Genomic DNA, 20,696 nt, shown 5'->3' with positions numbered 1-20,696 from the left:
GGCAGAGAAAGAGGGACAGAGGATCCAAAACAAGCTCTTCACTGACAGCAATGAACCCAACGTAGGGTTTGAACTCACGAATGTGAGATCATGACCTGAGTCGAACTCAGCCACTCAACCAACTGAGCCAACCAGGTTGCCTTCAAATCTCAACTTCTTAACATCACCTTCCCGGAAACCTTCCATGGCCATCCAGTGTAGATAGCCAGACAGTATGGTCCCTGTCTTTCCATCACACCATTTTATTCCTCAGCATAGCACTGGTAGCCTTCTGATATTTGGGCAGAATTGGTTGGTTTACTGTCGTCTTCAGAGTATTCGTCCCCACATGGTTCCAACCGAAGTGCAGCTCTGTGAAAGTAGGAATAATGGATGTGTTGTTCACTGATGTATCTACGGCACCTAGAACAGTGCCTGACACATGGTGGGTACTCAACAACATTTATCGAATGAATCAGGAATGAATGACTACCAGGAACAAGCTCCTCATGCCATAGAAATGAGGAAGAATGGAGAGATGCAGATGAGAGCATAAAGTAGGGAGGATCCAGACAGACTCTCCAGCAGTCCAGGAGTTCTGGCGCAGCAGGCGCTACCACAGCTTCCAGGTCAACTGGCCACATTCCGTATCTTTAGTCCATAAGGAGACAAAGAGCCCAAATGGGTTTAGATAAGTGATTGCAGTATGAGTCCCATGTTTGCACTGGGTCCCCTCCCCTGCCATGTCCTGTGGCTGCCGTGGATCTGTGTCACACTTGAGGAACTGCAAGGTTAGGAGATCCCGGTCTTACATAGATAGGGGCTGCTAGCTGACTTGCCCTCCCTCTCTGGAGAGAGACATCATCTTTATTACTCTGGAATTTCTCCAAGGCAAGATGTTTCTAAATCTCTCTTGAGGGAGTCACTATTTTTCTACTGCCAAGGCTGTTTGTTATGCAAACATCCTTGAACAAAGCTCTCAATATCCTCTGCTAAAAAAGATGTGCACAAATACCAGACCACAGAGAATTATCTCCCCAAAGGGATGTCCTTCGACCTGATTTGGGGCAGGGCCTCCAAGAGGCAAAAAATTCCGAGGCACATTTGGGACGACTGAGAGAAGAAGGAATCTTCACCCTGTTTCCCATAGAACAGTACCAGGAGGGCACAAAACCCAGGGAGTTTAAAGCTGCACAGTGTGTCAGAAACCATGGAGCCAGATATAGCCTTGCAAGGGTTGCAATGGCATCAAACTGAGATCATAACATCATTCCTAGATTCTCATACATTTCCCAGAAATAGAGGAAGATCCAACACACTGGAAGACACCAGGTGGACTAGAACAGACAATGCTTCTGTGGTGACTTAAAAGGATCTTGCTGTCCATTGAAAGGCTCGATGGGATGCTGACACCACAGGACAACTGACAGAAGGGTCAGATGCCACCCCTCAGTACCTTCCTTCTATGGGTGATCCCAAAGAGGTACGAGAGGGGACATTTTTCTTGGGTCACTTTCATGACAAATAAGGATTTCAATCCTCTTTTCCCCCCAAAATCTGCTATTGGGAGACGTCAGTCTCTGGAGCCCGGCCGGAGGCTGCTGTGGGGGTGCATGGGCGGTAGTTTATCGGGAGCAGTTAGTCACCAGCTCCAGGGCTGCCATCTTGTTCTGCCGCCTTAGCTACCACTGTTCCCATCACTCCCTCAGCAATTTATTTTTATTATATCTTCTAAAAGTGTCCATATGGAATGGATTGAAAATAAAATTGAAAGGAAAAAAAATAACAAGTCCTTCACCACAGATAGCTGGGGAAAGTACTGATGTGGATCAGTGCCATCCAGCAGAATTTTCTGCAAGAATGGAAATATTCTATTCCTGCACCAACCAATCAGTAGCTGCTAGCCACATGTAGCTACTGAGCACTTAGAATGTGACCATGGTGACTGAAGACCTCCTTCAATTTGTCTTCTTAGTTCATTTCAGTTGAATTTAAATAGCTGCGTGTGACGAGTATTGGACGCTGTAGGTCTAGACTTGAAGCAGTAACCCGAAACCCAGGTTCCCCTGTGTGCTAGGTTTGTGACCTAACCTCTCAAAACAGCGATTACTGTGTAAAATGTGGATTAAAGTTGGATCAGTCATGTAGTGGACGCCCAAGGCTGAACAAATAACCCAGGCTAGATGCTTAGCACCTGCCTGGCATTGAGTTAGCACTTGGTAAGTATTAGACGAGGGTGGTGGCAATAACAGTGTTGATGACGACGATCACAGAGAAGAATTCCAGAGGCCCCGTGGAAGGGATTGGGGGAACGGGTGACTGGCTATTAGGGAGAAAAGGGATGAGCCAAGCAACAAAGTTTGGGTGATAATAGGGAGCAGGGGCCTTGTATCTGGCTGTGTCTAGGAGCACAGGGCTGTGAGAGGTGACAGCAGGGGATGCTCATTACTAGTGGGAGCCTTGAACTTCAACGCTATGGGGCAGCTGCTCCCTGGGGCTGCATACGGTGCACACAGCAGGGGCAACGCTTTCCGGCTGTGACAAGGTCATCTACTCTATGCCAAAACACATGTATTTTTGACACGTTTATCAAATAATCTAGATCGAAGCACACATTTGCCTAAATCATCTGAAAATTTATATCAAGATATGTTCTCAGACTATGTGTGTGTGTGTGTGTGTGTGTGTGTGTGTGTATTTTTATTTATATATGTAAACTCTGGGTTTTTGTGCCCTCCTGGTACTGTTCTATGGGAAACAGGGTGAAGATTCCTTCTTCTCTCAGTTGTCCCAAATGTGCCTTGGAATTTTTTATCTCTTGGAGACCCTGCCCCAAATCAGGTCGAAGGACATCCCTTTTGGGAGATAATTCTCTGTGGTCTGGTATTTACGCACATCTTTTTAGCAAAGGATATTGAGAGTTTTGTTCAAGGATGTTTGCATAACAAACATATATATATATATATATATATATATATATATATATATATATAGTCTGGATCCAACCAGGAAATGCAAAGCACAACGTAATTGAAGTAAGGTAAGTTTAATGTAAAATAACATTAGGGGTGCCTGGGTGGCTCAGTCGGTTGAGCTTCCGACTTCAGCTCAGGTCATGATCTCACAATCTGTGGGCTCGAGCCCTGCATCAGGCTCTGTGCTGACAGCTCAGAGCCTGGAGGCTGCTTTGGATTCTGTGTGTGTGTCTCTCTCTCTGCTCCTCCCCTGCTCATGCTCTGTCTCTATCTGTCTCAAAAATAAATAAAAAACATTTTAAAAAATTAAATAATATTAACTTATTTCTTAGGCATAAGATAGGAGAGTAAGTGTTGAGATAGAAAGAGAGATCTCAAGGGCCTCCTAGAGATATGGAAGAGTACCCAAGGACAGACACATTTGGAAGGAGGCTCCCACCTTGAGCCTAGATGGTGGAGAATTTTGCTGGGTTTCTCAGGCCCTGACTGGTCCATTGTCACTAGCCCAGTGGGAACACTCTTCCCGGGCACAGGCAAACCGAGGCCAATGCGCAGGCAGAGAAAGTCAAGGTAGACTGCCGATATTAGGCCCAAAGCACAGAGGGTTCATGTCAGGAGGGCCACAGGAAACACACTTAGGATGCAGGAAAGCTGAGACTGACAGGTGGTACACGGAGGGAGTCAGGATGCCTTGTGGGTATGTACCGAAGAGGCCACCTCTGCAGGACTCCGGCACACTTCTGGGTACAACATGGGCCTGGGCCACTCTGGGCATCTTCCGGGGATGAAGGGAAGGCAGCCAGCCTCAGTGTGCCCACGTGTGAAGCTAAGGAGAGCAGCAACCTGGGTGGGCCCGTCCTATGCTGTCTGCAGTTCCAGCTGCACAGGTGCTACTCCTATCAAGACCTGTGGAAAGCAAGCAGCAGGAAATTCTGCTGAGACAGCTGCTCTGTGTAGGCACCTAACCCTGGAGAAACCACACTGCCGAACAGCAAGGAGAAGAAGCTTGCTCCCCAGGAGCCTGGCAAGTGAGCCACGAAAACCAGAAAGGACAACCTTCTTCTGACATCAGACCAGGAAATGTCAGAAATGGACCACGAAAGCCAGAAAGGACAACCTTCTAGTGACATCGGCAAAGGAAAACTATGAAAGAGATCTATCTCCATTTTCATAGATCAGGCAGTGAAGGATGAATGTGGAGTTGAGTCAATAGCAGGTAAAGCAGCCGAGGCACCTGCCCCGCCAGCCCCAGCCCCAGTGACACTCATAAACATTTCCCAGGACCTCATCTGTGATCCATGAAAAGAACTGTAACCACAGTTCTTCAACTACAGGAGAAAGATTCCTCGCTAAATTAGCCCTTCTATGTGTGAAATGATTGTTTCAGTCATCATGTTGCCATTAATAAATTCTAAATAGAGCAGCCAGAGCTAAAGCCATGCAAGCAACAAGGTGAATTAAAAAAAAAAATTTTAATGCTTATTTATTTTCGAGAGAGAGAAAGAGAGAGAGAGCATGAGTTGGGGAGGAGAAAAGAGGGGAGACACAGAATCCCAAGCAGGCTCCAGGCTCTGAGCTGTCAGCAAAGAGCCCAACACAGGACAGGAAGTCACAAGCTGTGAGATTATAACCGGAGCCGAAGTCAGATGCTCAACCTACTGAGCCACCCAGGCACCCCATGAAGATGCATTTTTAATGCTTCCCCTGCCTGGAAGCCTGGTCCAGGAATTCAAGGGACTCAACTTATTCCAGGGTCAAACATATCCTGTAGTGGACCATGACAACCCAAGACTAAATGCCTTATGACCCAAAAGTTAATTATTCTTTCTGTAGGATATGAAGAGTAGGTACAAAGGTCAGTGATAATATGGAACATACTGTAAAATCTTTGAAATCGATAAAACTAAACAGTCTAAAAACATTGCCACTTATATTTGAGCTTATTCTTTCACGTTTTCTTTTTCCTTGAATAAGTAAAACAAATATCCCATTATCTGAAAAGTAAAAGGGATCCAATAAATAAATACAGAGCATTGCTATCATGGCTCATAAAAAATTTTGGAATGAAAGTGTATAATGAATATTCATAGAAGTTGTTATTCTTGGATCTGTAGCAACATTAAATATGTAATATAATTACACCTCTATTTCCTTTTCTAATATTTCTCCCTGCTTCATTTCTAAATCATCAATTTTTCCACATTTTCCTCTTCAGTTATTTAAATAGTACAGTAAGCTTGTTTTCAGCGAGTTTTAATTAAAATATTATCTATGAGTAGTTTCAAGCCAGATTGTCATCATCAAAGCCAAGGAAAGAATTGAGGCAATTTTGGAGAAAACTCAGTGCCAAACCAAATTACTTAGATGAATGCTTTAATTTCTCTATTTTTCTTCAGCTAACCTTAAAATATGTGGGTGATTATTCTACATGGGGATTCACACGGCATAAAATTCACGTAAACCAAGTAAAGAGCTGAAAGGACACAGAGGAGGAAAGCCCTGAGTCCACTCCTTTCGTCCCTCCATGAAATGGCAGGTGTTCAGCACTGTGCATGTTCTGTCCCGGTCATGGCAGGAACCACCGCCTTACAATGCCTGCTTTCTGGAGAAGGCTGATTACAAACGTGTAAACAGTGGGTGAATAACTTGTGGATGAAACACAGCACGACAGAGAAAAGGTAAGGAGTGGCCTCGGAGGTAAGGAGGGAAGCAGGGGGGTTTATTGCTGATATCTGCTCATGGATCTGAACGACGGAATTCCTGCCAGGGGTCCTGGTCTGGCACAGTTGGCCTTGGGAATTCCAGTGAGGGCCTGCTTCTAGGCCTTTTAAATATCTCTTCCTTTTTCTATCCCAGGCACCAAGCAGGGAGTGGGAAAGTGGAAGGAGTGGGTGGCAATGTGGATGCGGTTTGGACTTGCACAGTGGTCTCTAGAGTCCGTGAGCTTCCCTGCTAAGGGCAGAGCTGGGGTGGTGGGAGCCTTCTCTGCACTCTTGCCCTCTGCCCCCTGCCCCTGGGAAGGCCCAGGCCTGGGGGGCCTGATCTCTTAAGAAGTTGCAGGAGGAGCCAGTGGTATGCCTGCACCCTTGAATCAGTGTTTCCCTCAACCTTGACCTTAAAAATTCTCCTTGGAATGTGTGCCTGGGAGGCAGAAACTACCAGAGACCCAACAACGAGCCATCTTGGGCTAGTAGAGTTCACCCCCAGCAGGACAACAGACTTGAAAACATAATTTCCAGTGTGGTTTTTGCAGCAGAGGAGAGAATGGATTGTACTAAAGCACAGGGGTCTAACTTCGTTGGGATGGGAGTTCAGGAATACCTCGCCGAGATGGGGTTACGAGTTTTGGTAGAGCAAGTCAAGCTGGGACACGAGCACTGGAACAGTGAACTGGGAGTGCGGGACAGGGCCTTGGTGCAGGAAGAACTGGGAGACTTTTGGAAAATTAAAAGAAAAAAAAAACCCTCAACCAGGAACGTGGAGAGAGAAATAGAGGACAGGCAAGGGTGTAAAACCATGTTATATGAGCAAATCATGCAACCTCTGTAGAGCATACCATAGATCCCATTTCATTCTGAGAGCAACAGGGAGACAAAAAGAGCTCAGACCTGAGAGTAACATGATCAGGTTGCATTTTAAAAAGGTCAATGAGGGGTGCCTGGGTGGCTCAGTCTGTTGAGCATCCGTCCAGCTTCGGCTCGGGTCATGATCTCACAGTTTGTGAGTTCGAGCCCCTCATGGGGCTCTGTGCTGACAGCTCGGAGCCTGGAGCCTGTTTCGGATTCTGTGTCTCCCTCTCTCTCTGCTCCTCCCCTGTTTGTGCTATCTCTCTCTCTCTCTCTCTCTCTCTCTCTCTCTCTCTCTCTCTCTCTCAAAAATAAATAAACATTAAAAAAAAGAAAAGGAAAAGGTCAATGACTATGGTGTGGGAAATAGGTGGGGAGGGGGTGAAAGCTGACATAGAAAGACCAGTCAGAAAACTGTATGAGGTGAAAGAGAGAGTGACATAGATACAGCATGGGAAGGAGGAAAGGAAGGGAAATGAATTTCTCAGCACCATGTTTGGACATAACAGACCCTCCACAAGTAGGTGCTGAAAACTTTGCCTTTTCCCGATCACTTGAGAGCTGGACACTGTACTTCACTTTCCAGTTGAGGAAACAGACTTTGAGAGACTGAGCACAACGCCCGGGGTGACAGGGCTGGCGTCTGAAACCCTACAGCGAGCTGTGCGTGTATTCACAGGATGCTGCATTCACTGCCTTCAAGTATGGAAAATAGGATGAATGTGACTTGAACCTGCTGACTATGCTGCGGATCTGCCGAGCACGGGGCATTCGGCACGTATGATATGGCTCTCTGTCCGCAGCCTGTCTCGCACATGGGAATTCAAGCTCTGCCCAAGAATACAGAGCTAGAGGGCTGCAAGGCAGGGTTGAACACAAGCGGTCCAATTCTGGGGCTCCGGGCTCCTAACCACTCTGCAATACCGCCACCTGCTGTCCTCAACAAGCCCAACATCAGCGAGCGGGGCTGGGCTGAAGACGGAGGCGTGTGGTCTGCCAGCGGGGATGGGAGCATTTTCCGTGAAAAAGAACCTGAACAAGATTGGAGGGTGAGAGTCATAGGCAAATAGTGAAGAGGCACTTGAGGAGAGAAATCAGACTCGAGACGTGCGCGATCTGTAAGCTGCGCACGGCGAAGAAGTTTTACACATTCCCAGTTCCTAGCATGTGCGTGAGCAAAGGACAGCCCTCCTTCCCGGATGAGATCTGCGGGGCAGCAGTGCTGAGTCTCTGGTGTATAGAGGCCTGTGACCGAGGTTCTGACATCCCTGTCACAACTGTCTACTGGACTCCACCGCCCCATGTGCTTTGGTTAATTTCTGAAACCAGAAAAGTCCCCAAATCTCAGTGGCTGGACACAACACGTTTATTTCTCACTCTTACACCACTCATGACAGGTCACGGCACCCTCCAAAAAATGATTTAGGGACCCTGGATCCTCCTTGATCTTTGTACAAGTTCCAGAATGTGGCCTTCACATTCCCCACATAAGGGTAAAAGGGATGATCGAGCGTGAGTGAGAGACTGTGTGGCTGGCCATTCACCTGCAGTCAGACGGCCCCACTGATGCGAAGGTGTTGGGTGACATGTCTACCTGTGTGCCTGGAGAAGAAAGGAAGGATTGTGAAACACTAGCAGACTTGGCCAGACTCTCAGGCACCTGAACATTCTTCCAGTGCATAGAACAGTCTCAAGACCTCCCCGGGAAAGGCTGACCAGAGCTCCACAATCGGTGCATCCAATTCAGGGACTGGGCCTTCTGGGTAATTCCACCCAGAGTGCCTGCTCATAGAGCTGCAGCCTAGAAACTAGAGAAAGGTGCTCATTTCTTCTCACTCATTAAACAAGGACAAGATTACTGCAATAAACACTGCCATTCACTGACCCTCGAGGATATGGGGCATTGCCAGCCTCCTCTGCCTGCATTTGGGGGACCCCTGGTCAGATTCCAGGGCTCCTCTCTGAAGGAGGTTCTACGAGCTATTTTCCTGATACCTCTGGATCTTCCCTCTTTGGAGTTTTTTTCTTTTCCTAAGCATGCTCCCTTATTTGAACCTGGTGTGGGGAATATTCCTTCACAGGATCCATGTAAGCTTTGCCTCACACTTTCTGCCCAGGACCCAAAGATGTTAGAGACGAGGTTTGTAGTTCTGTTGGCATATATAATCCCTTCAATTCCTTTTGATCTAGTTGGTCCGAACTGTTCCATAGAGTTGTAACCACACCCAAAGCGTCCTCATACACAAATTTTCTGATCTTCCTTTTTTGCTTTCTCATGCCCTTGCCTACCTCAGCTTCATAGTGGGAAAACAACTCTTTAATCTGATCATGGCCATGAGGCTGAGTCATAATATGGCTCTGTAACTCCAAGGCTTTTATTTCAATATCTTATTTCCTACTGTTTATGTTCCAGAAGGAGTTGGAATTTGCAACCCTTCACAGACCCAACTTTCTGGACTTTCTGCTTGCAAACTAGCCAGTTTTCTCCTGAGTTCTTCTCTTTCTTTTAATAGCATGCCAACACAGCCAACTACAGCAAACACACATTAACACTTTGATTTTTTTCCAACTGCTTTTGCTAGAGTTGCTGAATCATGAGGCTCACAAGCTGCCTCCAAAGGCACTGCAGGTAATAATTTTACTAAATATTTCCACTGTATACCATAGATCACCCTCTACCTTCCCACCTGACTCGAAGTCGATGTCAGACATCAGATTTTTGTGACTACAACCTTTCGAAGTACCAATCTATTATATTAGCCGTGGAAATGTAATTGCTGTACCAATTCTCATATCTCAGAGGCTTTAACACCAGAAATGTTTCTTTCTTCTTTGTATCACTGTCCAGTTGGAGTTGGCTGGTTCTCCTCTAACCCTGACTCAAGGACCCAGACCCTTTCCATCTTTGGCGTTTCCATATTTGACATGCAGCCTCCAAGCTTGCCCCTGTACAGCCTGGAAGGGTGGACCTCGCACCCAACACATCCCATTGGCCGGAACTCATTCAGATGGTCCAGCTCACCTCAAGGGTCCTTCCGGTTCATTTACCTGTGTTTCCAGGAAGGGAAAAAGACAGATATTGGAGAGCTCTGGCAGTTTTGGCCACACTGTTGATAATAATCACAGATTGTTATTTTAGTCCTTCCTCCTAGAAACACACACGTTTCTATTTATAATAAAGCAAATAAAATTAAGGTGGGAACGAAAATTATATACTCTCAACAGGCTACCTACATTTCAGACAAGGTACTTGTCAACAGAACTGGTAGAATATAGTAGTGACCGTGTATTTGTGTGTTGCAAGGCAGGCTGGAGAAGGGCTGGTTACACTGATGAATCTTTCTGATGTTCATGTATGGCTAGTAGTCATACACATTTGTTATTCATATTACAAACATTTCCTGAGTGACTGCTAAATCTGAGGTACCATACTAGGAAAAAGAGCTGAGAATTGTTTCAGTTCCTGCTCTTGCTGCCTTTAAATCCTGATATAGATGAGGCAGATACACAAATAATCGCTCACTTAAATAATAACTGATTAATTTAATAAATGATATGCATAATAAGTACAAGAAAAGGTAAGAGAGCAAAAGACAGCCCTAGCTTGGGAGCCAGTAGAGGTTCTAAAGCATGAATCTGGGACCTGAATGTATAGGAGTTAGCCAGATGAAGAAATGGGGAAGAAAGATCAAGGTTTCTGGCTTTTATGATTGGGTAGGAGACAGTGCCACCCTGAGATAAGAAACAATGTGTTTCACTTTGGGACACACTGAGGTCAAGGTACCCTTGAGACCTCCAAGTGGAAATGTCAAATAGGCAATTGATATTCAAGTCAAGAGCTCTTTTGAGAGGGCTGCAATGGTGCTGTACCTTCGGAAGATGTCTTATTGACCCTCTGTTTTGTCATCAAAGATGTGCCTCACCATCTTTCCCCTGAATGTATCATCCACGGGGGAAACTCCCAAAAGCCACCCACCCATCATCCAGCCTCAGCCATTTTAGGGCTATACACCTCCAGGACAGTTCATTATAAATGGAGGCACTCTCGTTGGAAGCCTGTAAGTTTTGTTAAATAGTGAACCAATAACGCACAGGTGAGAAAGGTTTCCCATTTTTAAGTATCGGTTCTCAGATCAAGATGGGTGACAGCATAGCGCTACGAGAAGCAGCCACAAAGAGCAACTGCTCATGCTAGGAGCCAGCATTCCATATTAACAACAAGAAACTGCCCAGTGAGGGAAGAAGGCAAAGCAAAGGGACTCCATCTTCTACTTTTCTTTTGCCTGGTTTCTACAATGCCTTAGGCAGCAATCACTGATCTCAAATTCAGCTCTGCCTTGTTTTAGACACATATCTTTGCCTCAGAAATGAATGTTCATTGTAGGTTTTGAATATGAATACATTAGTAGCAGTGCATTTATTTTAACTCATTTGATGATGACGGTATTAAAGCTGAGGGTCTGGTGTCTCTGAAAACCTCACAACATGATTTGAAATAACTCTTCAGATGAATGCAAATACATGAAGAAAAAAAAAACTGGTTGAAGGTCATCGTACAATGAGCCAGAACAAGCAGCAACCATTAAGAACAAGCATCTATTTTAATTTCTCAGGTGTGCGTTGATGAGGAGAATTAGAACTGTTTTAATTGCTAATCTCTCAAAGGAAGGAACACCACGTTAATTAAATTCACTGATGATAGAAAAGATGGGGGTGGATTAATCACTTCTAATGGCAGGACAATTTTCTTTAAAAGCTAGTTTTACAAATAAGAACTGGAATTCACCAAAAGAGAACTCTGTTCTTAAAGAATTTGCATGGGCAAGCACACACACACACACACACACACACACACAGCCTAACTGCTCAGTGCAGAAATTATAGGCTATACACTTTTTTTAAGTGTATTTATTTTTGACAGAGAGAGACAGAGACAGTGACAAGGAGACAGAGAGAGAGCGTGAGCAAGGGAGGTGCAGAGAGAGGGACAGAGAGAATCCCAAGCAGGCTCAGCACTGTCTGCGCAGAGCCCGATGAGGGGCTTGAACTCGCAAACTGTGACATCATGACCTGAGCTGAAATCAAGAGTCAGACGCTTAACCAACCGAGCCAGGTGCCCCTGTACACTTTTTAAATAATTTCAAAAGGTGCAGAACCATTACAGAATGGCATCCCCAATTTACACAGTGAACAATATATACCAAGCCCCTGCCGCACATATAAAGCTATGGCACAAATATGAAAGAAATTGAATACATGCACCTCTTCAACTGTGTTAAATAGTGAATCAATAGTGCACATGTAAGAAAGGTTTCCCGTGCAAACACATGCACCTCTCCAACTATATGCTTGGACTCTGGGTGTTTTTATATAATCTGTTTTTTTATCGTTAAAGACCAAATGCATTTTGCTATGACATCTCAAAATGGTAACATCAAAAAACCTTAAGGGGATGAAGATTGGGGTGTATCATTTTATTGAATAAAAATGCCTTAGATTCCCCTGGCTTATAAGAAAGTATACATCTCTAGGGAGACTCTGAGTTTTGTCTTTGTAAACAGAACGGAAAGGTAAGTAAAATACCAGTTATAAGGATTATGTAATCAAGCATCTAAACAATAAAATGCTGGCTCTCCAGACCCCAGACTGGAAATCTTATAATTATCAAATTCTAGAGGTGGAACAAGCAGCTGAACCCAGAAGCAAGACCGCCAATGAAGTGAAAAGGGGTAGGGGGTGCAGCTCCCGTGTGGGTCGGGACTCCTGCCACATTCCTTCGGGAATATGCGGTTTCTGTACTTGCTATGCCCAAAACAGTGCCAGGGACAGAAGGCACAACTGGCCCCAAAGAAAAAAACCCAGCGTGACCATGAGAACCAGCCACTACCCATGACTTCAAAACTGTGCTTTGTGGCAATCTCCTTCCCGGAAGCCAGGCTGCCCAAGCATGCAGCAACTATCAAAAAAAGCCACAGAGAAGCCCACTCAGTAGCCAAGATCTACACAATTTTTATCTTTCAGCTTGGACACGTAGATGTACTTGGTTCTTACCAGAGCACCAAACCCTACCGCTTTTATTTCAAACCCTACCATTTTTATTTCCTCTCCTAACATATGGACATTCTTTTTTTTTTTTTTTTTTTTTTTTAACGTTTATTTATTTTTGAGACAGAGAGAGACAGAGCATGAACAGGGGAGGGGCAGAGAGAGAGGGAGACACAGAATCTGAAACAGGCTCCAGGCTCTGAGCTGTCAGCACAGAGCCCGACGCCGGCCTCGAACTCACGGACTGTGAGATCATGACCTGAGCCGAAGTCAGACGCTTAACCGACCAAGCCACCCAGGCGCCCTGGACATTCTTAAACACTCTCTACCTTCAGTTTGCTGATCAGGAATGGCTGAAGCAAAAGGCATTTGGGGTGCCCTATTCTTCCATTGCTTTCTACGTCATCATTTTTAGCGCAAGTGGTTGGCTAACAGCAGAAAGGAAGAAGACAAATACAGGTTGCCCTGTTTCACGTGTTTTCTTTCAGGTGCAAGTGCATTCTCTCTGCATTCGGAGCGAGTTCTAGTTCAGACAGAAAGTGTGACCCCTGGTGGCCGTGAGCACTCTGCTTACTCCGTGACTCCCTGCGAGTCCCGCCGAAATCCCACAAGGTGTTCCCAAGGGGAGTCTGAGTGCTGCAAGCGATGGCGGGGAAGGGGTGACAGGCACACGAATTGTGCGTGTCTCGTGGAACAAGCATCCGCCCAAGTCCCATCGGGCTTCAATTACAAAATACAAGTTCAGAGATACAATTGTTAAGAATTTCAAGATGGCAGCAGCAGAGCATTACAACAAGCACAAGACCCTCGGAGAGGGGGCGCCTTAGCGTCTGCGCAGGTTGCACACCCACGTTGCACAGCCCCGTGGGACTGATGACACAGTGCACTTGGAGCGAGTGGTCCCTATAAACCAAATGCTATGGGCAGGTCAGAAACAAGAGATGCCATGAGAATTTCCACCAGGCATCGGGTTGTCAAGTTCTCCTGCCTAGTATGTTGAAGAACCAGGCTTGTAGAGTAGGATGAGACCGCACCTCAGCCTAACAGCTTCCTTAGCCCTTGTTAAACATCTGCTCCCCAGCAAAAAGTGTGCTGAGAGAATGTCCACTCGCATGCCCTGCAACCTTGACGTGTGAAGATGGGCCAGCAACCCCTCAAACTGGATAGATCTACTTGTGTTTAAAAAATAATTAGGATACCGAACTCTCCCTGCAGAGCGATCCAATTTTATTAAAACAAAAACAAAAACAAAAACTGGAATGAAAATTTCTGTGCTTTAGCGAGGGCTGGGAGTAGATTTAAAACTGTATTTTCAAATTTCATTTTACAAATTTTCCACATGGAGCTTGCAATTAATTATAATGAGGGGGAAATGTTGCTATTTTTAAAGAGACCCCGTGCTTTCTGGCCTTGTAGTCTCCTTTGCTTTTCCAGACCTCTTATTATTGCTCTTGGGGTGAATCAGAATAGCAGTGCTCCATAGAATAGCAAAATTCAGGCGCCACTCTTTTTTTTTTTCTCCTGGCGAGTCAGCTGGCAGTGATAACGTATGTCTGAGTGCAAGCGAAGAAAAGTCAAAAACAACAACCTTTCTCGTAAAGTGAAGCTGGAATAAAAAAATAAAAAATAAAAATACACCCAACAATTAGAACAACAGCAACAAAAACAAAAACAGGAAGCTCATTTAGCCAGCCACTTCTGGCATAGGAAGAGCTAGGTAAGCGTGTATGAAATTGCATTAAGGGTGTTCACGATCTCAGATATCTGCATTTGATTAGTTAAACTGCTTTTGCTTAACATATTAGAGTTGGAACACAAGGGAATTTTTTTTGGCTTGTTTGCTTCCCCAGATCTGTACCTGCAAGATTTATATTTTGTACATAATTTGGAGAGTTTGACATATCTTCGAAATACATGTATGCACATCCTTAGCTACCTACACTAGAGAATCCAAAAAAAAAAAAAAACCCAAAAACAAACAAACAAAATTATATGCAAAATGCAGAAGTGGCAATGATTTCTTTCCAAGTGATTGTTGATTTATTGCCCAGGATCAAGTCTCTGGTCACCTCACTGATCCAGGAACAGAATGAGTAACTAAAAGGAGCAATGAACTTTTAAATTCGCTGGCGCTCTCAAATCAGGTGCTTGTTCTTGAATTTTTTTTTAATTAAGCTTGCCTCCTTTCAAAACCTTTCCAAACCCGGTTGACCCTGCTATTCTGACCCAAAAACCTACCGGAGGGCAGGTTGGCTTAGGGACTCCAGGGGCTAGTGGCTCTTAAGATGTAGTATACATTCATAAATCTCATGATCTTTCCACAGATTTCACTCTCAATGGATAAAATTTTACAAAGGAAGCAAACTCTCATACAGCATTTTTGGCAAGTGTGTATCAGAGAGCTAACTCAAACACTTGGGTTGAAATTCTGGGCGCCTGGGTGGCTCAGTCAGTTAAGCTTCCGACTCCTCAGGTTGTGATGTCGCAGTTGTGAGTTCAAGCCCCGTGTTGGCCTCTGCACTGAGTGCGGAGCCTGCTTGGGATTCTCTCTCTCCCTCTCTCTCTGCCTCTCCCCTGCTCATGCTCTGTCTCTCTCAAAATAAATAAATAAACATTTTTTTTTAAGAAGCATGAGTTAAAATTAAAACATACAAAACAGGTCTGTCTTACCATAAGCAATGACATTCAGGTAAAGACAGCCACAAGCTGATGCCCCCACCCCTTTCCTCTTCTTTAAGCACATAGCTAGCCACTGTGCCCCCCAACCTGGCAGTGAAGAGTGATCAGTGATCATCGAGCAACAGGGCGGGGATTATCTTCCAGGCGGGCATCTGATCCTCTAGGACCTTTCCCTTTGGGCAGCGAGATAGGCACACCCAGGTGACTTCATAAGGCTGCTGAGGATGGCAGCCAGCTGCTCCCTCCAGCTGACTCGGAACAGCTGTGTTGCAGCGACTCCTCCTTGGAATTTCTGGAAACAGAACACCATTGCTGCTGAGCCATTGTACATCTTGGGGACTACTTGGCATAGCAGTTAGCATCCCTTACTAATTGAGCTATTTGCCCAGAAAGAACAGTTTGATTCTCTAGTTTGGTTTTGTTTATTTATTCAGAATGTTAAATAAACTAAGTGTGCCTTTAAAAAAAAAAATCACAGGGGGGGGCGCCTGGATGGCTCAGGAGGTTGAAAGTCCGACTTCGGCTCAGGTCATAATCTCAAGGCTGTGAGTTCCAGCCCCGCGTCGGGCTCTGGGCTGGCAGCTTGGAGCCTGGAACCTGCTTCGGATTCTGTGTCTCCCTCTCTCCCTGCCCCTCTTCCATTCGCTCTGTCTCTCTCTCAAAAATAAATTTAAAAAAATTTTTTGTTTAATCACAAATTGGAGGCAGAGTATAGGGATTTTACAGACTCAGTGAAAAATGTAGCAATAAGTTACCAATATACTGACAGTACTTTCTAGCTTTAATTGTGCACTCAAATTGAATGCACCTGCGGAGAGCTTTGTGTTTGTGTAAATTTACTTAAATACTATCTACCCGAACCACTTTTGTCATGTTGGTGGTGGTGATTTGACAAGAGGCCAACTCAGTTTTTGATCTATCTCAAATAGTCTTCACCTTAGATTATGTATGTAGCAAGTTTATCACATTTCACATGTTTTTAATGCTTTCTGACTTTTTTGAGGTTTTTTTTTCCACTCTTTTATTTTTGACGTATTCCTTTCTCATTTCCCCTTGGACCCACCCTCCACTTTTCATCCACTGAAGAGGAGTGAGTGCCAGCTCTTTTCCAGGACCTTTTGTGATGTGGAATCACAAAATGTGGGAGGAAATGACTTGAGAGGCTTGAGGAAGTGGAAGAGGGTAGCGTCTTTACATACAAGTATATATTTTAACTTTATCATTACTCTATATACTTTATATACATTTATACTCTTGAATTTCATCATTACATCCTATGCTGCATTTGAAGCCATACAGCTGAGTTGGGTGGGGAAAGAATATTATCGTTACTGGTCTGGGTCCTTTAGACGCATTACCACTAACTCAAGTGAGCCTATAGTGCAGAACTTCCTTAAGCCACCTCTCCTGCTCCCCTAGTTGACTATTTCTATTTTTATCTCTCTCTTCATTCCTTCCACACTTTCCTCCCGATCTTCTCCACTAATCATCTGACTTCTTTCCAAGAAAGTAGAAGCAAGAAGGAAAAATATCCATAGCTCCCTTCCTCCCACACTTACCAACCTACCTGAATCTGCCTACAGAGTCCCTTCCTGGTCTCCAATTACTATGGATGAAACGTGCAGGCCAATGTCTCAACTCGTTCAGCAGATCTTATTCTCTCTTATGTTCTCTCTCTCTCTCTCTCTCTCTCTTTCTCTCACTCCCCAGCATCAATAGGTTTTCATGCTTTACTGGATCATTTCCATTATTTTGCAAATCCTGTGTTACTTCTCCCATCCAAAGAAATCCTTCTAATGCCACTTACTCTCCACTTACTGCCTGACTTCACAGCTCCCCTGGATAGAGGGGAGATAGATAGAAATAACCAGACAACTAGAAAGTTATCTCTACTATGTACTTGTCACTGGAACTTCTCTCCTCCATTCTTTCCAAAATCCACTCCAATCAGTTTGTCTTCCCTCTCCACCAGTGACCTCCATGTTGCTATAGGTTTTCTATAAAACCTATAGATTGACCCTGTAGATCTTATACAATTGACATTCTTTCCAAATTACGAAAACAAGCTTTCTGTGGTTCTTAATCTTTAGTGTGGTAAGTGTATGTATTTCAGTGGGAAATTGGGGGAGCTGACCTTGGAAGCTATGCTTTCTCAAGGTGCTATTTTCAAACAAACCTTTTAGATTATATTTCTCCTTTTTCTTAACTTGTATTTGAGTTTTTCATGAAGTATTTTATTAAATTACTCTATAGACACCGTTGCCTTAATTTTAAGCAATAAAGTAAAAGATCTGTTCCTTTTCAATGTTTATAATATTCTAAGAATATAACCACATTTTTAAAAAGTTAATTATATTCAGAGAAAAATGTTATTTAGGAAAATAACTATAGCTTATCAGAATTCACATCTTTAATACCCCCCCTTTTTTTTGGTCAATGATGAATATAAAGATGCAGGGACGAAAGAGAATAAACTTGACAATATAAATACATATACTTCCCCTATCCACTACTGATATCATTAGTTAATAGTTTCTGGAGGTTCTAGCTAATAGAAAATTCCATGTAAATATATATAAATAGAAATAGAAATAGAAATAGAAATAATATAAATTCCATCAAAAAGAAAAAATTTACAATATTTTCAGGAGATGTATTCATTTATTTAGTTCTTTTACAGACACTGTGTGAGGTGTCTCATTATACCAAAAGGAAGAAGTGAAAACTTTTTTGTCTAATATAAGGATTTAGATGGTGGCAAGATATGAAGTAAATACACAGACATCAATTGGTTACCTATTAATATTCTAGCAAAATAGCTAGTAAGAAAATAGAATAGAAAAAAATCCCAATCATATCCTTCATAACTCAGTGCAGTGCTTCTCAAGGTGTAGACCACACATCACCTACACCAGAATGGAGGAGAATGGAGGGGGGAGGGGGGTACAGATTCCTAAGACCCATCTGAGACCTCCTAACTCAAAATCTGGGTATATAGACCAATTAAACTGAAATTATAAACAATTTTAAACAGACTCCCAGGTAGTTCTTTTGTTCTCTAAAATTTGAGATTTCCTGGTATAAGAAATAAGAGGAGACATTGTATAAATATCACCAAATTATTAGACCTGTAGAGACTTCAGTTTCTTTATATGTAAAAAAGGAATAACAATAATACCTCATCATAAGGCATTTTGGAAGAATAAATGAAATAACACAGGTAATGGGTTTGAAACACTACCTGGTGCACAGTAACTACTCAATTGTTATTAGATATTAGTATTTAATATTGATATAAGAGTATAAAATATGTAGAAATAAGCTTCAGGAGGAAGATTCAGGCCTTAACAAACAACAAAATGACTTAGTGATACTTTTTATAATCTTGTAATCATATTTTAGATGCAGAGTGAGCAAGCAGGGAAGAAGGGCAGAAGGAAAGAGAGAGAGAATTCCAAGTAGGCTCCACATTCAGTGCAGAGCCTGATGTGGAGCTTGATCCCATGACCTGAGCCAAAATCAAGAGCTAGCTGATCAACCGACAGAGCCACTCAGGCACCCACTTACTTTTTAAGCATATAAATTGAGAAGCATACTATGTTCCTTCCTGTGGAAGAGGTGGGGAAAAGAAGGAGAGTGCAATATTGTAAAAAACAAAAATTAATCTTTTCAAAATTGATTTTTAGATTTCAAGTAGCTCTATACAAAGTACCAAACAGACACTTCATAATTCAACAAAATGAAGATAAGTGTCATTTTAAAGAAAAACAGGTAGTATAAAAAAATTATCCAGGGGCTCCTGGGTGGCTCAGCCAGTTAATCATCTGACTCTTGATTTCGGCTCAGGTCATGATCTCACAGTTAGTGAGTTTGAGCCCCGCGTCTGACTCTGCACTAACAGAGTGCATGCAGAGACTGCTTGGGGTCTCTCTCTCTCTCTCTCTCTCTCTCTCTGCCCCTTCCCTGCTTGAACACTTTCTCTCTCTCTTTCTCAAGAATAAATAAACATTAAAAAAAATATATATCCAACCCTCCCCTCACACACACACAAAATGAAGAAGGAAACATATTAAGGGCCACTTTCATTGTCAGACATTAAATATACAGTTACAACACATTTAAGAGTGTAGTATCATTATCAAAATGGGCAGACACATCAATGAAAGTAAAGAGGAAATACAGAAATCTATCTAAATACATAGTTTAGAATATGGTAGAGTCGGTATTTCAGATCGATGGGGAAAATAGGAATTATTTAATATATGGTAATTGGGTTATTGATTAAGTAATTAGAAAAAAATAAGCTCTCTCCACATTAATTTCAAAATGGATTAAAGAATAAAATTAAACTATAAAAAAGAAAATGGGAGTACATAGAATAATTATGTTTGGAAGTGTTCTGTATTTTAAGTTTATAGAAACAGAATATACAAGATTAGAGAATTTAAGAAGCCGTGATTGATTAGTAAAATATAAGAAGAAATAGGCAAGATAAGAAGGAAGAGGTCCTAGAATATTTATATTCTTTGATTATAAGAAGGAGATGAGCCAAGAACATTCCATCAAGTGGAGAAAATATTCTGGCTAAGACTACACTGCATCAGTTCCACTCATGGATGTCTGGGTTATTGGATACTCTCACTGTGCTAATGATATAATAATTGGCAAAATAGCAATCAAATCATTTAAATGCAATATATTAATCAGAAAAGGATTGGCAAGTAGAGCTCCATAGATCTCTGCAGGTCAATCTAGTTTGACAACCACACTGGCCCCACCATCTTAACATGGTGGCCATATCTCCTTTTTGTATTTCCTGCCTTATGTGGGTCTGTGACTTGGCCTCCACCACCTATCATGTTCCTGTACCTTCTAAAACCAGAGACCATTTTAATTTCAAAGGCATCTATAGACAACAAAGAATAGCCTCAAAAGCACTCCTCTTTCCAAGGTGTGGTAGAGATATGCTGTATTCCTAGTACTTTCATTATTCTATCTATCTTTGAGAAGGTAACAATGTTTTCTGGGCCCTCGGGGGACATAACTAAAGAATGGGTGGAAAGAATACACATGATAGAGATGCTGTAGAATATAAATCTCCTAAAGGACAGATGATCTTTCCAACTGGTAATAGGTGCAAACTTTCTGGAAGTCAATTTGATCATAGATATCAGTCAGTTGAGCAGTACATGTATGTTTCAACCCAGCAATTTTACCTTTTTTTCCCAATATTTTTCTATTGTGGTAAAATACACATACCATACAATGGATCATCTTAGCCATTTTTAAGTATACAGTTCCATGATAGTAAATACAGCAATTATGTTGTGCAGCCATCACCACCGTCCATCTCCATAACTCTTTTCATCTTATAAAATTGAAATTCTATAACCAGTAAGTAATAACTCTCCATTCCGCCTCTCCAAGCTCCTGGAAACCACCATTTTACTTT

This window comes from Neofelis nebulosa, chromosome 4 (assembly GCF_028018385.1).
Source record: "Neofelis nebulosa isolate mNeoNeb1 chromosome 4, mNeoNeb1.pri, whole genome shotgun sequence".
Lineage (NCBI taxonomy): Eukaryota > Metazoa > Chordata > Mammalia > Carnivora > Felidae > Neofelis > Neofelis nebulosa.
The sequence above is the reverse complement of the archived record's forward strand: the minus strand, read 5'-3'. Positions refer to the sequence as shown.